Genomic DNA, 5,746 nt, shown 5'->3' with positions numbered 1-5,746 from the left:
AGCAATTCAAAAGTTTAGGGAATATCTTGATTAAATGGTATTCCCAAGAGTAGAAGTTAATATGTCAAAAACACCGACGACCTTATATTTTTAAATTTTTTCAAAGATATTTGTTAATCATTCCTTTAGGATATAGTTGTCCGATCCAGCTCGTTAAAAAATGAGAGACTAGTAAGCGTAGAAATGGACAACCATGGCTAAAGCGACTCGTTTAGTGATGCTGATCAAGAATAAAAATACTTTATGGGGTCGGAAACGTGTCCTTTACAGCGATGCAAACTTCTCTCTGCAAGGGTATAAATTAGGGCCAAGCTAACGATAGCAAATAAACAAAACAAGGAAAACAAGAGAAATCGCTATTGTCGACGGCCTCGACTATCAGAAGAAACCCTGCTGAAACAAATTTGCTGTGCGCAAGATGCTCAGGAATCTGCATGCCAAATCCCAATAGTCTAGCTCTCATTGCTTCCGAGATCTGAGCGTTCATACAAACGGACGGACAGACGGACATACGGACATGGCTAGATCGACTCGGCTAGTGATCCTGATCAAGAATATATATACTTTATGGGGTCGAAAATGCTTTCCTCTGCCTGGTACATATTTTCCAACGAATATAGTATACCCTTTATACCAAGTTTGTATACCCTTGCAGTTATAAGAAATAATCAATGTTAGTAACACCATGTTAAATTTTCAAGGATTGTTGTTCGCTTCAGTGATATTTGTGTAATATTAAGTTCGTAATGCTGAAAAGTTAAAATATTCGATATCCCAGAGTAGAAAAAAATACGATCAAAACCAACAAAACACAATTTTTTTTAAAATAATTATTTCATTAATTCTCTGACCGTTTCTTTGACAGCTATATGTTAGAGTCCTCCGATTTTTATTCAATTTAATTCGAAATTCTTAAAAATATACAAAAAGTTTATTCCCAATAGTCAAAAAAACACCGAAGCTATGATTTGCTTCATATTATTTTCCCACCAATTTTCCGATCGTTCCTGTGGCAGCTATATGATATAGTCGTCCGATTTTGATAAAATTAAGTTCGAAATTCAGATCTAATTAAAAAATGTTATTTCCAAGCGTAGGTGGTTATATATTAAAAAACACAAAAGATATAGTTTTTTTTAGTTTTTTTCCGATTATTCCTTTGGGAGCTATAAGATATAGTTGTAGTCCTATACTAAATACAAGGGTATAACAATTATTTCATTATTTCTCTGACCGTTTCTTTGACAGCTATATTTTAGAGTCGTCCGACTTTTATTATATTTAATTCGAAATTCTTAAAAGTACACAAAATGTTATTCCCAATAGTATAAGATAATATGTCAAAAACAACGAAGCTATTATTTGTTTCATATTATTTTCCCACCAATTTTCCGATCGTTCCTATGGCAGCTATACGATATAGTCGTCCGATTTTGATAAAATTAAATTCTTAAAAACGGACGGACAGACGGACATGGCTAGATCGACTCGGCTAGTGATCCTGATCATGCCTTTTACATATACTATGTTTAGGTTATGGATTTCATAATTTCTAAAAAAGTGAAATAAATTTTGCTCCTGTTAATGCGACACGGCCGAGTTCAGGCATTTATTCAATCTCAACTGACAGAGATGCCTTACCGATGAAAAAGGTGTGACCGATTGTTAAGCCGATTATTTTTTTTTATTCCCATGTAACTTATCTGCTAGTATTAAAGAAAAAGTGTTTGCAAACTAGTATAACATTTTTTCTACCGTCAAAATAAAACATGATAACAAATTTTCATTGCCGCTGAATGAAAAACAACATGTTAAAAGTAACGCGTATTTATGTGCTTATATCGATCTGGCAACTCCGATAACTATGTAGAGTTACCAGAGTTTAATTGTTGCACTTTCACGCTTTAAGCCTAGTACTCAGCCTAGTACCGTGAGCTAACCATAGGAGTGAGCGAAAGGCAAATAGGCGGCTAACGCTTTTCGTCGGGTCTGTTTTTCAGCGCGGTTTTCAGATGAGCTAAGGAAATACCAGAAAAATTACAGACAGGGCAAATCCGCAGAATAGTTAATGTGCTGGAGGAGATCCACTAGAGAATCCCAGTGGGAAGGAACATGCCGAGTGGGACTTCGCTCGAGCTCCGACGAGCTCTCCATTGAGGAACAATCGGACTCCACCTCCACCAGCTACTTGGCAGCTTAAGCGGAGATGTAGGACGCGCCAGCTTCTATAGGGAGGAAGAAATAAGGTCGCCCGCAGCTGGAGGAGCCATTACCACCCATTATAAGGATGCTGGGCGACTTCATGCAGCATCAGGCGGTACAACCCCGTTCCCAATCTGGCTCCCACTTCCTCAAAGTCCAAGTCATTGATCTGAATTCTGGTCTCATGTGGTCATGTGGATCCTGCAAGGAAATGGTAGTTGAGATGAGCGGCTTTATGAAGCAGACTCGAGACAGCCTTTTGAATCTCTCAGGTGCTTTTAAACAGCTCAATGAGGGGTTCAATTCCGTTTGTGCCCAATTTAATAATAAAAAATTACTGAGTCGCCTAAACGCAAAAAAGCCAGCTTAGCGGAAGTTAACACGGTCACGGTATCCTCCCCTAATCCGAACTTGGTAGCTGCAGCAGTTTCTGTCGACACTGGGGTAAGCGAACCAACTGCGCCTAGGGATACAGCTGATTCAGGTGGAGTCACTGTTTCTCGAAGTCTGGTGGTAAAAAAATCTTCAGTGCCGGCTACGGTGCCGACCGTACCTATAGGTACAGTAGGAATCGATTCTGGCTCTCAGCTTAGTGTGGTTCAATCTGCTGCTGGGGGACAAAAGAAACTGTCAGTTGTTCCTCATAGGAAGCAATTATTTGTTTCTAGATTCACCCCAGATACTACATCAGAGGATGTCTTGGAATTTATACATGAAAAATTCCCATCCGAGAATATTTCAGTTGAACAATTTCGATTTTCATACGCTCGTAGTATATCCTCTTTTAAAATATTTGCACCGCCTGATGTGTTTAAGGTACTACTCTCTGAAAGCTTTTGGCTTAATGATGATTTAGTAATAAAAGAATTTGTTCCCAATAAACCGAGAACAAATAACAGACCCTCCACTGCGCCAAAAAACTAAAAAGTTTATTTTTGGCTTATCAAAATGTTAGGGGACTAAATATGAAGCTACCCAAGCTTTATGCTGACTCCTCTGCATTTACTGCAGATATTTTGGCTTTTACGGAAACTTGGCTGAAACCAGAGATATCTGACTCTGAAGTTCTGTCAAATAACTTTAATGCCTATAGGACCGATCGCTCCTCCCGTAGGGGAGGCAGTGTGCTGATTGCCGTTACCACTAGCCTCACATCTGAAAAAATTTACTTTGATACCCATAACGAAATTGAATTTGTTAGTGTGAAAGTTTCCTTGCAATCCATATCTATTTTTGTAACATGTTCCTATATTCCACCTGGCTCTGATTTAATAATTTATGAGCACCATCTGTCTGCCATAAAATCTGTTCTATCCCTTCTTTCTAACAGAGACCTTTTGATTGTTTTGGGTGACTTTAATCTCCCTGATATCTCTTGGTCTTCTTCTACTGACTCACTTGTCGCTATACCTCTATCCGCCCATGATTTTGTGGATGGTCTTCTAGAATTATCGTTACAGCAAGTAAGCTTTATACGGAATTCATTAAATAGACAACTAGATCTCGTATTTGTTTCAGACCCGTCTGAAGTCACGGTATCTAGAATTGACGCTCTTGTTGTACCTGAAGACCGATATCATCCAACAATGGAATTGACAATCTGCCCCCCAAGCGTTGATACCCTCTCTCCTTTAGTTCCTCAAACTAAAATGAGATGTTTTCGAAAATGTGACTATAAAAAACTTAACGATATGATTTCTCAATATAATTGGACAGACTTGTACAATTGTATGGATATTGAAAGCGCCACTGAACTCTTCTATATAGTGTTAAATACTTTTTTTAATGAATGCGTTCCTGATAGGCTTCCTTCAAAGCTAAACAGGCCTCCTTGGTTTACCAATGCGCTTCAAAGACTTAAAAAGCTTAAAACAAACACCTAGAAAAAGTATAAAAAATCGGGTAAGCCATCTGATTTTTCGAAATATGTGGTGGCTCGATCGGACTTTAATGTTCTCAATAGTCATTGCTATTCTATGTATTTAAGTCGATGTAAATTCGAATTTTCAAATGATCCGAAGCAGTTTTATAACTTTGTTAATGCCAAGCGTAAGTCGTCGGCATTGCCTTCATCTGTACGTTTTAACTCAATGGAGGCATCGACGGATTCTGAAATTGCTGATTTATTTGCCGAGTTTTTCCAAACTACTTATAGTTCGGTTGCTTGGTCAAATTCTAATTACCCTAATCCCTTAAATAGGGCAAACTGTATTTTTACCCCTGAAATTACGGAAAGTTCTCTCATAAGGGACTTAGCAACAACAACGCCAACTTATTCTCCCGGTCCAGATGGACTCCCCGGGTGTGTGCTAAAGTTTTGTGCATCAACCATAGGTAAACCGATTCTTAAACTTTTTAATTTGTCTATTTCATCATCAGTTTTTCCTACTATCTGGAAGGACTTTTTTATCATTCCACTTCACAAAAAGGGTGCGAAGGCAGATGCCCAGAATTATAGAGGTATTTCCAAATTGTCGGCAATTCCTAAAGCATTTGAACGTATTATTACTTCTCATTTGCAACATTTATGTTCCTCGCTAATATCACCGTGTCAGCATGGTTTTGTTAAGCGAAGATCGACCACCACCAACCTTCTTGAATTGTCATCTATTGTAATAAATGGATTTAAGAAAAAAATGCAGACTGACGTTATATATACAGATTTTAGTAAGGCCTTTGACTCTGTCAACCACTCTCTTCTATTATTCAAATTAAATCAGCTTGGGTTTCCATGTAATCTATTAACTTGGATTTCAAGTTATTTGAATGGTAGGACTCAGATTGTTATATTCAAGAACGCTGTTTCAAAATTGATCTACGTGACATCTGGAGTGCCTCAGGGTAGTCATTTGGGTCCTTTGCTGTTTACTTTGTTTATTAACGATCTTCCCTCTACCATAAAACATTCTCGTGTACTAATGTATGCTGATGATGTTAAGCTTTGTTTATCATATAACGATATAGCGTCGGGTTCCAACTTACAGTCAGATATTGATTGCTTTCAGGGATGGTGTGAGTATAACCTTTTAAATTTGAACTGCCTTAAATGCAACGTTATGACTTTTTATAGGGGTACTCCTACTTTTGTTAGTTACTCTCTTCAAAATACGTCACTCGACCGTATATATTCCGTTAATGACTTAGGCGTTCTTCTGGACCCAAAACTTAAATTTGACTGCCACATAATGTCCACTGTCAACAAGGCCATGAGTGTTCTTGGGTTTATTAAGCGTTGGTCAAAAGAATTTGATGACCCTTATACAACCAAATTATTATTTACCTCCCTTGTCCGTCCTATTTTGGAATATTGTTCTTCGGTTTGGAGTCCACAATATCAAGTGCACATTGACCGTATTGAGTCGGTACAAAAAAAATGTCTTCTTTTTGCCCTTCGTAGTTTGAACTGGGATCAAAACGTAAGGCTACCTTCCTATCAGAGTAGATTACTATTGCTTAATTTACCTACACTTGTAAATCGTAGAACAATGCTTGGTACTATTTTTATGCAAAATCTTATTAGAGGTGATATTGGTTCTGTAGAACT

The sequence above is a fragment of the Drosophila subpulchrella genome, unplaced genomic scaffold, assembly GCF_014743375.2.
Source record: "Drosophila subpulchrella strain 33 F10 #4 breed RU33 unplaced genomic scaffold, RU_Dsub_v1.1 Primary Assembly Seq62, whole genome shotgun sequence".
In the NCBI taxonomy this organism is placed as follows: domain Eukaryota; kingdom Metazoa; phylum Arthropoda; class Insecta; order Diptera; family Drosophilidae; genus Drosophila; species Drosophila subpulchrella.
Note: the sequence above shows the minus strand (reverse complement) of the source record.